Below are 13,026 nucleotides of genomic sequence, written 5' to 3'. Positions count from 1 at the left end.
AGAGTGAAAGACAGAAATAACTGAACTTTTTTTATTCACTTTTTGTAGTGAGTGACTGAGAGAGAAAAGAGAGAGAGAGGTTATGTATGTATATATGTATGTATGGCTTCAGTGACACACACACAAAAAAACACATACCTACGTACACCTAAAGCACGCACACACACACACACAAGCGGAGCGCGAACTTCAAAATTTTGGTAGTATTAATTTGCGAGCGTACTTCTAAGCGCGCGTAATTGAAAGTTTTCACTATGATATCATCACGTGCGAAAAAATTCGAAGGGTTTTGAACAATTGAGATACAGATGTCACGCCTGTATTGAAACCATTGCTAAGCTGCCGTAATTGCTTAATTAAGACTTTGTTTAAATTGAAAGGGGCAAATATGTGACGAGGTTGAAAAAAAATACCCCAGAAAAAAATGTACTGCTGGTATTTATATAATTCACTACTATTTTGCTACAATGTCATGAAAAAGAAAAAATTTAGGTATGTAAATCGAATTCGCCACCCCCTTTTCCCCGTTCGCGTTTGTGTAAAAAAAATTATTATTTAAGTTTTAAAAATTATTTACTTTGTTCAAAAAATATTAATATTAATTAATTTTCAAGAATTATTTAATTTTATTCTGTAAAATAGTAATTAATTAATTTATCTGTAAATCCGCGAGGTTGTTACTCAGGCACCTAGAATGGTAACCTTCAACTAACACTATCTCCTCCGAGACCCTGCGGCGCAAGTTGACCAAAATTGAGAGTATGGTAGAAGAAGGGTTGCTCTTCCTTCCGTAGAACATAAAATTCAAATCGGACCATGTTAACACCAAAAATTATTTACATCAAAAAGATGCTTTTTTCTATGAAAATCCCTATTTTTTACGATTTTTTCACTGCTGTGTCGCCACTTTTCGGTGTATTTCGACCAGAAAAATGTTCACAAAATTTTTACTTTTCAAAATTACAATTCCAGCGGGTCGAAACAAACCCGAGCAACGCCGGGCGATACTGCTAGTCTTATTATAAAAGGCAGATTTTATCTGCCTCCCTTTGTCTCTTATAGAAATCTACAATATAGGATTTCTTCAATTACAATTTACCTAGCGTTTTTAAGAGTAGAATGCATCGGGTCATGCCAGGTCCAGTTTTTAAAATTTCAACCCCAATTAAGCAAAATTTAGAGAAAACTCACATTGTGGTGTGTAAGTCAAATGCTTTTCTTAGTGTGGGCTATAGCACACGCACACGCACACAAACGGAGCTAACTGTTTCACTGACGCTATCACCCTAATTTCTCCTCCTTTCTCTTTGCAAGTGTGCAACGATTAAAGTGAAAGTAATTCACTTTTTGTAGTGAGTGACTCTTTCACTCTGCATTCCCACTTCCTATTTACACACAGACACGCAAATATATAAATAAAATTGTAAGCTAACGTGTGCGTGTGTGTGTGTGTGTGAGGGTGCGTGTGTTGTGTGTGTGCGGGTGTGCGAGTGTGTGACAGGAAAGTTTTTTAGGACGAATATAAGACCTAAAGTATATCCAAGTAGCAGAAAGATCGCCCAAAGTGTATATAGATATTTAAATGTATTTATATATTCATCTATACACAGATGTATGTATAATGTGTGTGTATATATTTCCATAGAGGTAACCTTTCACTCCATACAAAGTTTTTTAGGACGAATATAAGATCTAAAGTTATCTCTAAGTAGCACAAAGATCGCCCAAAAGTGTATATAGATATTTAAATGTATTTATATATTCATCTATACACACATGTATGTATAACGTGTGTATATATATTTCCATAGAGGTAACCATTCAACCCATACAAAGTTTTTTAGGACGAAAATATTTATATATAAAAGAAAGGTTGTGTGTCTGTCTACTCCGATTTAGATTCCTAACTACTCCCACATTTTGCGATGCAGTTTAACCAAAACCGAGTATCTTATAGTCGTGATTCATATCGAGCCATTCTGGGTATTAGCGCGCGTCTACGATGAGTCTACGATTTTACAAATAATTTACCATCATATTTTTCCATTTTAATGCATATTTTTTTTAATAAAGAGAAGTAACTCTCAAACTTCACACCAATATGCATGCTCATATGCGACGTAATATCACATCAGCAGCATTTCCTCACACCCTCCTTGCACTTGGCGAAGGCAAAATACCAGGGGATGAAAATGGTAATATTGCCATCGATTCCATTTGTACCATTGTTAAGACGCCTTCTGATCTCAGAGATGCAGTGTTCCCAGATCTACAAGCTAATTATCAGAATATGGATTGGATTGGCAAAAAGGCTATACTGGCCCCGCGGAATAAAACTGTTCACCATATTAATGATGAAATGCTAAAACACATTCCTGAGGAAGTCTATGTATATCAGTCTATCGATACAACTCCTGACCCAGAGGACGTCATCAACTATCCAATAGAGGTACTCAATTCCTTTGAGCACCCCGGACTACCACCACACTTTCTCAAACTTAAAGTTGGTGCCCCTATAATGTTCATCAGAAATTTGGTTCCCCCAAAACAATGCAATGGCACACGTTTGATCGTTAAGTCCTTATCTCCCACCGTAAACTTATATCAATATTTGCCTGAATAATCATCATAATTCAGTGCAATCATTAACAGTACTTTCAAGCAATTCAGCCCCGAGCAACGCCGGGCAATTCTGCTGGTATATATATATATATATATATATATATATATATATATATATATATATATATATATATATATATATATATATATATATATATATATATATATAAACGACGGACTTCTTTTCGTTTCCGTCTACCAAATCCACTTACATGGCTTTGGTCGGCCCGAAACGATAGTAGAAGGCACCTGCCCAAGGTACCACGCTGTGGGACTGAACCTGGAACCATGTGGTTATGAAGGAAGCTTCTTGTATGTAAATGTATATGAAAGATAATGGGTGTACGGGCGATCTTTCGTCTCTAGTAGACCTTTCCGTCGATTTCCGTAAAAAACTTCTTTTTTTTACATATGGGCTTGCGGGAACTTTTGAAGTAATGAGAGCGAAAGAGACTAAGAGAAAGCGATTGTATGACGAGGGAAGTTCTTTTGAAGTTACCGTGCATGGCAAGCATTGATGTACATGTGTGTGTATGTGTTTGATGGGGTGTGGGAGACAGAAAGTATGTTGTGTAAGTGAAGTGCTTCAGTTAGTGTGTGTGAAGAGACAGAGAGAGTAATGTGTGAAAGAGAGAGATAATTGAAATTTTTTACTCGGTTTTTGTAGTGCGTGCGTGTGTATGCATGTATGTGTATATGTATGTATGTGTGTGTGTGTGTGTGTATGTATTGTTATGGTTCAATTTAAGGACAGAGCCGGCGACCTACTTTTGGCAATGAATCCATTGTTCTGCCAGATGCGGGTTGACTAATTAGCTCTGGGGAAACTCCCCGACCCCTTCGGGTGAATTAGGGTTCATTTGAGGGCTGCCCCCTTAAGTAAGCAGTTCAGTTTGTGAGTGTGAGAGACAGTCAGGATTTGGTATTCGAGGTAAGCGGTTGGCGGTTGGATTTAGCGGTTGGCAGTTGGATTTAGCAGTGCTAAGAGAGATGAACTACAATGTAAGACATTGGCTGATGTAACGGTACGTGAATTGTTGTATTGATATGTGAATTGAGTAAAGGACTTGTCGATGTGTTATAAAGGCTGGAAAAGAAATGAGACAGTAAAAAGAACAATGTGAACTGTGTTGATATGTGTTACAGAACTGTTAAAGCAATAGAGAGACTCTGTTGTAGTCTTTAATGAACATTGAACTGTATATGCCTTTAATGTCCTTTGAACTGTAACGTTAATGTGATTTGAAACAGAACTGTTGTCTCCGGACTGTATAATGTATTGACTTGTTGTTTAATTCGACGTGTACTCTTTAAATGCTGTTGTTATTGCATTTGATGTGTTGTTACTTGCATGTATTTCCTCTTTGATGTATCTGATATGTATTTGATGTTGTAACAATTATAAAGTGTTATAAACTAGTACGTTAAATGTAAGCCAATTGCCTTCTTTGTGTCTCTCTCGATTGCCTGTGTCTCTTCTTGCGGCTGTTGTTGTAGTTGTTGTATCTCTCTCCTCTCCGAGTTTCCGTGGCGAACATTATTTCGAGTTAAAACGAAAGATTACCTTTGCCTGTTTATGTAACGGTCTGCTATGTAGAAAATAATGAGGTTGACTCAATAGAATAATGACAGTGATCGAAGATATAGACAAAATTGCTAAGCCCAGAAGTGTCCTTACAATCCAAAAGCAACCCAAGGGATAAATCCCTTGCTCCCAATCTCCAGCCCACAAATAGCTGGTCTAGGAGAGATAACCCACCCATCCTCACTGATGCTGGACTATTTATTTTTTGATGACCAAATGACCAATAACCGTAACAGATTTCTGTCTCCCAAAAGCAATGAGTTAAATTTGTCTTCAGACAAGTCTGATGAGTCTTCTGCAAGGCTACAGTCTACGTGGGTGCAAAACCATTGGTCACAATGACCAAACATGAGCTTTATTTCTTTAATACTTTACTGCTCTATAGGTAAGAGTGTGCTTCTTTTTACAGATATATGATACATTGACTATCTTTCAAGCGTTGGGCCTACCGGAGGCCAAGTGGCTGAGTTCCTTTCAAACTTTGAACAGTGAAACACTCGCACAATGCTTGTATGTATTAAAGTATGTATGTGTATAAGAAAGATAATGGAGTGTACGTGTGTGTGTGTGTGTCCTGCTTTATGTATTTGAACTCACACACAAACACGCCCACCCGGCAATCTTTCGTCTCTAGTAGACCTTTCCGTCGATAGACAAAATTCTTTTTATCTAATCGTTATACATGCCTTGTCGACTGCTACTGTGCAGCCTTAATGTCTCTGTTGATGTGACGATGGTGAAATGGTAAGAAAAAGACGGGAGAGTTATAAAATGAGGAGGAGATATTCTTCTCATGAGAAAAGAGTTGCATGCAAAGGAAAAGGCTTTGAGCAAAAGGCTTCGTTTCACGTTACTACGATCGACACAGTTTTAAATGGGCAACCCCACCCGTCTAGCCTCAGGGTGGCATCACTCAGAAGCTACAACAATGCGAGGAAGCGCATTGTGACCAGCGATATGTAGCAACATCCGACAGTCTAGTCGGTACAGTGATTTGTGTTGTTTTGAGACGAAGGGACAGTTCCGAAAGTCCAAATTCCTCTTCTCCCCCACGGCACCCGAACTCATCTTAACTTAAGAATCAACATGGCTTTGCTAAGTCAATTGATGTGTTTTCCGTTTGACTTTAAACTTTTGCTACATATCGCTAGTCACAATGCGCTTCCTCGCATTGTTGTAGCTTCTGAGTGATGCCACCCAGAGGCTAGACGGGTGGGGTTGCCCATTTAAAACTGTGCCGATCGTAGTAACGTGAAACGAAGCCTTTTGCTCAAAGCCTTTTCCTTTGCATGCAACTCTTTTCTCATGAGAAGAATATCTCCTCCTCATTTTATAACTCTCCCGTCTTTTTCTTACCATTTCACCATCGTCACATCAACAGAGACATTAAGGCTGCACAGTAGCAGTCGACAAGGCATGTATAACGATTAGATAAAAAAAATTTTATCTATCGACGGAAAGGTCTACTAGAGACGAAAGATTGCCGGGTGGGCGTGTTTGTGTGTGAGTTCAAATACATAAAGCAGGACACACACACACACACACACACACGTACACTCCATTATCTTTCATATACTTTAATACATACAAGCATTGTGCGAGTGTTTCACTGTTCAAAGTCAGTCGGTGGGGGGCGGTGCGCGCTATCATGTGTTTCACTTCTCATCTCCCTCACCGACTTCAAAGCAAATGTCACCTTCCACCGGACATGAAAATAAAGGTAAATTAAAAACAGAAATTCTTTGCGGAAATTACCGAACAACCAGCTGGAATTAAAAAAAAAAAAATACTGACCAAAAATGAAATTATGCCCTCATACGTAAGTTTCATGCCAATATTTAAGACGGGAGCGTTGTCTATCAAATGACTGCTCCAGGAGAATGAAAACAGCAAATCCGGGTAAGATTTGAACTCGAGTTGTGGTGAGGAGCATAAAAGAATTGAAAGCGACTTTGTAAAGCAATGGAGAGACGGGATCAAAGAAATTAAATTAGGAAGATGTAAAACTTAAAAAACTTACCTCGTCACAGCTCTGAGCAAAAGTGAAACTTGGTGGTTTTTAAGCTGTTCATTGGTTTAACAACTTTGTATGACATCAGTGTTTCTCAGAGAAAAACACTTCTCCTCTGCCCTCTTTTAACACAATTTACTTCCACGAACACTTTGTGATAAAAGTTTATTATTATCATTTACAACTAACAAAATGGGAAGAAAACACACACACACACACACACACACATATATATATCGTTTGTAGAAATATATAAATCCAGAGGAAAAGCAAACTCTAAAGATGTAGAGCAGTTAAAATTATAGTGTGTTAGGCCGGTTTATGGGGTTAGCGAGGTCTCAGGCCAGCAGCAGTGTTTGGGGTCTGAAGATATGAGCGAGAAACCCAGAGTAACCCCATAAACCGGCCCACTCCACCATAATATATATATAAATAAATTTAAAATGAGGGTGAGAAATTGGATATTAATTTAATTAACATCAATTTAACACCAGTGGTCTAGTATATTAAAATCTGAAGGTTCAGTAAATTGTATTATATACACATGAGAGGGATGACCGCTATGTGGACAACCCTTATGCTAGAAGTAGAGCAGCTATGGTCTTACCACTAAGAAATGTTCTTAAGAAGAATTTAGCAAACACCAGAACTTTTCATTTGTTTTGCTCGCTTACGCTCTGGTGTTTGCTAAATTCTTCTCATATGTATGTGTGTATATATATATATATATATATATATATATATATATATATATATATATATATATATATATATATATATATATATATATATATATATATACATATATATAATGAACGAAAGCGCTAATATATGTTACATGATGTATAAAAACATGTAATATACAAATGAATATCTGTAGCTATAAAACCATCCGAACTTCTGAGTATCTCATTTCTTCTAATATAAAATAGCTGTACATCATCTCCAAACCTTCTAATATATATATGTGTGTGTATGTAAGTATATATGTACAAAAGGAAGTAACTGATAAAGAAAGAAAGAAAGTTTTAAGGGGAAATACACGGTGAAAGTAAGGTAGGATTTCACTCTCAGTGTTTTGTCAATCGCCTCGCTGAAACTTATCTGATTTTCCCCAATGGTGGCCACTGATTGGCGTGTCGACCCCTCCCCGCCTCAAACCTTCAATTTGTGGCTACACGCGTATACACACACACACACACACACACAAACTAGCCCTCCGCCGGTTGAAACCGACGGAGGTTCCAGCTAATCCGATCAACGGAACATCCTGTTCGTGAAATTCACACGCGTAGCCTTAATGTATTTCTCAGGTTCTCCTCATTTTCTGCCAGTTGACTGAAATGGACCGACTTAAAATAAGGGCAATCAATCGGAATAAGTCCGAGACTTGTCCAGATTCGTTCGTTTGCTTCCGTCTACGTGACAGCACGTTCTTGTCAACTGCAGGCATGAAATATTGTCACTAATACGGATTTTTCGACGTCGATCTCGTTTTCTTCTTGGAAATTTACAGATTTTACATATACAAATGAAGGAGGTAAGGACGAGCCCTAGCCGCATACACATACACGCCGCACAAAAGGGTATACGTACATACATACATACATACAAAAATACCCTGTTGTTGATGTTGAAATTCCAATGAAGGAACTTTGGATCTAGGTTAGAAACTGGTTCTTTCTCTATTGGCAAGAAATCTTGGAATGAACTGAATAATGACCTTATAAATAGGCAAGGCTTTTCTCAAGCTTCGAATGCTACATTGTATCTGTTATCGACATCCCACATGCATACATACAGAAGACAAGTGTGTATATGTATGTGCATCGAAAAAGCCGTATTAGTGATACTATTCAATGGGTTTACTGTTGACGGCACGTGCTGTCACGCATACGGAAACTAACGAACGAATCTTGTCGAGTCTGAGACTTATTCCGATCGATTGCCAAAATGAAATAAGGTGTCTTGCTCAAGGACAACGCTCCAACAGGATTCGAACTCAAGACCTTACGATCGTGAGCCGAATGCCTTAAGCACGAAGCCATGTGGTATATACACATATATAATACATGTGTAGCGTGGTTACTACAAACACTTGGTGTCAGTTTATATGCATATAGTCAACACCATCATCATCATCATCGTCGTCGTCGTCGTTTAACGTCCGCTTTCCATGCTGGCATGGGTTGGACAGCTTGTCTGGGGACTGGCAAGCCAGGAGGCTGCACCAGGCTCCAGTCTGATCTGGCAGAGTTTCTACAGCTGGATGCCCTTCCTAACGTCAATCACTCCAAGAGTGTAGTGGGTGCTTTTAATGTGCCACCGGTGCGGAGGCCAGTTAGGTGGCACTGGCATCAACCACACTCAAAGGGTGCTTTTTATGTGCACCAGGCACGGGAGCCAGTCAGGCAGCACAAGCAATAACTACACTTGAATAATGCTTTTTACATGCCACCAGCATGGGTACCAGTCGCGGGACTGGCATCTGCCACGTCAACGATTTCACTTAACTCATCAAGTTTTCTCAAGCATAATGCTCAATGATTGAAGGGTACTCTTAAATGGGCCAGTTCTGTGACACTGACATAGGCCATAGCTATGGGCTCACTTGGCATGCCTGTTCTTCTCAAGCACAGCGTATCTCCAAAGGTCTCGGTCACTTGTCATCACCTCCGTGAGGCCCAACGTTTGATGGTTGTGCTTCACCACCTCATCTCAGGTCTTCCTGGGTCTACTACTTCCACAGGTTCCCTCCACTGTTAGAGTGTGACACTTTTTCACACAACTGACCTCATCCATTAGTGTCTCATGACCATACCAGTCGTCTCTCTTGCACACCACATCTGATGCTTCTTAAGTCCAACTCTTCTCTTAGGCCACTTACACTCTGTTGTGTATGCACACTGACATTACACATCCAGTGGAGCATACAAGCTTCATTTATTGCAAGCTTACGCATGTCCTCAGCAGTCACATCCCATGTAGCATGACTGTTCACATGCATGCGTCATACAGTCTGCCTTTCACTCTGAGTGAGAGGCCCTTTGTTACCAGCAGAGGTAGGAGCTTTCTGAACTTTGCCCAGGATATGCTTATTCTAACAGTTATGCTCTCAGAGCATTCACCCCCTACTACTGGGTTGGTCACCTAGGTAACAGAAGCTGTCAACTACTTCTAGTTTTTCACCCTGGAATGTGATGTAATTTGTTTTCTGCACATCTTCAGTGTTTATTGCTCCTGAGCATCTGTCACACACAAAAACTATCTTCCCAGTTAGCCCCACCCCTTTGATATTGCTGCATCTCTCATGTGTCTATATCTTATACCGGGTACATCTTATGGAGTTTCTATCTACACATTTCCTACAAATTGAGCAGGGCCATCTATCTGAAGGGATTTGTGGGATGTCTGCCTTCTTATTAAGGCTTTAGTTTTTGCTAGATCGACTCTAAGGCCCTTCAATTTTTAGACCTTGCTTCCGCACCTGAAATGTCTTCTCTAGTTCTGGTAGTGAGTCAGCTATTAGAGCAAGGTCATCAGCATAGAGAAGCTCCCAAGGGCAGACTGTCTTGAATTCCTCTTTTATTTTCTGTACAACTATGAAAGGGGCCTGAAGACCAATCCTTAGTGAACCTCTACTTCTACCTGGAATTCTTCACTATACTCATTGCCGACCCTTATCTTACTGACAGCATCCCTGTACATGGCGTGCACAGCTCTCACTAACCATTCATCTATCCCTAGTTTCCTCATTGACCACCAGATAAGGGATTGGGGCACCCAGTCAAAGGCTTTCTTTATATTAACAAAAGCCAAGTACAAAGGTTTATGTTTGGCTAGGTATTTCTCTTGCAGCTGTCTTACCAGAAATATAACATCAGTGGTGCTTTTACCTGGCACAAACCCAAACTGCATCTCGTCTGAACTAACTCTCTCCCAAATTAGTTGGGTTACAACCCTCTCTGTAACCTTCATTACCTGATCCAACAACTTGATACATCTGTAATTATAGTATCTAATGCATCACCTTTACCTTTGTAGCAGTTGACTATGGTGCTGCTACACCAATCATTGGGTATGACTCCTTCATGTATCACTTGGTTAACTATACAGGTGACTAGGCTATAGCCGACAGCACCAGATATTTCAAGCATATCTGCAGTGATTGCTGATGGGCCGGGGACTCTCCCTGTCTTCATACTCTTAATTGCTTTATCAACAAAGTTACTGTCAACTCGGATAGCTGGTCCCTCTGTTGGGTCAACATTCGGCTCTCCCACACACTGTCCCATTGACACTACCTCACACTGTCTCATTTTCGTTGCCTTGAACTGTCCCACATGCAATGTCAGACACTCTCTCAGATATATTCTCCCACTCTGTCACACACTGTCCCATTGACACTACCTCACACTGTCTCGTTTCCGTAGCCTTGAACTGTCCCACATGCAATGTCTGACACTCTCTCAGATATACTTTCCCACTCTCTGTCTCATTTTCGTGGCCTTGAACTGTCCCACATGCAATGTCTGACACTCTCTCAGATATACTCTCCCACTCTGTCACACACTGTCTCATATACACTAGCTCACACTGTCTCATTTTCGTTGCCTTGAACTGTCCCACATGCAATGTCTGACACTCTCTCAGATATACTCTCCCACTCTTTCACACACTTGTCTCATATACACTACCTCACACTGTCTCATTTTCGTTGCCTTGAACTGTCCCACATGCAATGTCTGACACTCTCTCAGATATACTCTCCCACTCTGTCACACACTGTCTCAGATACACTACCTCACAGTGTCTCATTTTTGTTGCCTTGAACTGGCCCACATGCAATGTCTGACACTCTCTCAGATATACTCTCCCACTCTGTCACACACTTGTCTCATATACACTACCTCACACTGTCTCATTTTCGTTGCCTTGAACTGTCCCACATGCAATGTCTGACACTCTCTCAGATATACTCTCCCATTCTGGCACACACTGTCTCATATACACTACCTCACACTGTCTCATTTTCGTTGCCTTGAACTGGCCCACATGCAATGTCTGACACTCTCTCAGATATACTCTCCCACTCTGTCACACACTTGTCTCATATACACTACCTCACACTGTCTCATTTTCGTTGCCTTGAACTGTCCCACATGCAATGTCTGACACTCCTCAGATATACTCCCCCATTCTGCCACACACTGTCTCATATACACTACCTCACACTGTCTCATTTTCGTTGCCTTGAACTGTCCCACATGCAATGTCTGACACTCTCTCAGATATACTCTCCCACTCTGTCACACACTGTCTCATATACACTAGCTCACACTGTCTCATTTTCGTTGCCTTGAACTGTCCCACATGCAATGTCTGACACTCTCTCAGATATACTCTCCCACTCTCCCACACACTGTCTCATATACACTACCTCACACTGTCCCATTTTTGTTGCCTTGAACTGTCTGACATGCAATGTCAGACACTCTCTCAGATATACTCTCCCATTCTGCCACACACTGTCTCATATACACTACCTCACACTGTCTCCTTTTTGTTGCCTTGAACTGTCCCACATGCAATGTCTGACACTCTCTCAAATATACTCTCCCACACACTGTCTCATATACAGTACTTCACACTGTCTCATTTTCGTTGTCTTGAACTGTCCCACATGCAATGTCTGACACTCTCTCAGATATACTCTCCCACTCTGTCACATACTACCTCACACTGTCTCATTTTCGTTGCCTTGAACTGTCCCACATGCAATGTCTGACACTCTCTCAGATATACTCTCCCACTCTTTCACACATTTGTCTCATATACACTACCTCACACTGTCTCATTTTTGTTGCCTTGAACTTTCCCACATGCAATGTCTGACACTCTCTCAGATATACTCTCCCACTCTGTCACACACTGTCTCATATACACTACCTCACACTGTCTCATTTTTGTTGCCTTGAACTGTCCCACATGCAATGTCTGACACTCTCTCAGATATACTCTCCCACTCTGTCACACACTTGTCTCATATACACTACCTCACACTGTCTCATTTTCGTTGCCTTGAACTGTCCCACATGCAATGTCTGACACTCTCTCAGATATACTCTCCCATTCTGCCACACACTGTCTCATATACACTACCTCACACTGTCTCATTTTCGTTGCCTTGAACTGGCCCACATGCAATGTCTGACAATCTCTCAGATATACTCTCCCACTCTGTCACACACTTGTCTCATATACACTACCTCACACTGTCTAATTTTCGTTGCCTTGAACTGTCCCACATGCAATGTCTGACACTCCTCAGATATGCTCTCCTATTCTGCCACACACTGTCTCATTGACACTACCTCACACTATCTCACTTTCGTTGCCTTGAACTGTCCCACATGCAATGTGTGACACTCTCTCAGATATACTCTCCCATTCTGGCACACACTGTCTCATATACACTACCTCACACTGTCTCATTTTCGTTGCCTTGAACTGGCCCACATGCAACGTCTGACACTCTCTCAGATATACTCTCCAACTCTCCCACACACTGTCTCATTGACACTACCTCACACTGTCTCATTTTCGTTGCCTTGAACTGGCCCACATGCAATGTCTGACACTCTCTCAGATATACTCTCCCACTCTGTCACACACTGTCTCATATACACCACCTCACACTGTCTCATTTTCGTTGCCTTGAACTGGCCCACATGCAATGTCAGACACTCTCTCAGATATATTCTCCCACTCTCCCACACACTGTCTCATTGACACTACCTCACACTGT

The 13,026-nt window shown here is 40.7% G+C and overlaps 1 protein-coding gene across 1 annotated transcript in view; it reads right to left on the bottom strand.

The window, feature by feature from the left end:
• The window catches only part of LOC115219010 (protein mono-ADP-ribosyltransferase PARP14-like), a 61,804-nt gene extending 55,540 nt beyond the window's left edge, over positions 1-6,264 (bottom strand). Inside the window, exon 1 of the mRNA XM_029789053.2 lies at positions 6,228-6,264. The gene's annotated coding sequence lies outside the window, so the exon portion shown is untranslated. The remainder of the gene's footprint in view (positions 1-6,227) is intronic.
• Between the last annotated feature and the right edge of the window lie 6,762 nt (positions 6,265-13,026).

The sequence above is a fragment of the Octopus sinensis genome, linkage group LG1 (assembly GCF_006345805.1).
Source record: "Octopus sinensis linkage group LG1, ASM634580v1, whole genome shotgun sequence".
NCBI classification, from domain to species: domain Eukaryota; kingdom Metazoa; phylum Mollusca; class Cephalopoda; order Octopoda; family Octopodidae; genus Octopus; species Octopus sinensis.
Note: the sequence above shows the minus strand (reverse complement) of the source record. Positions and strands in the feature narration are given on the sequence as shown.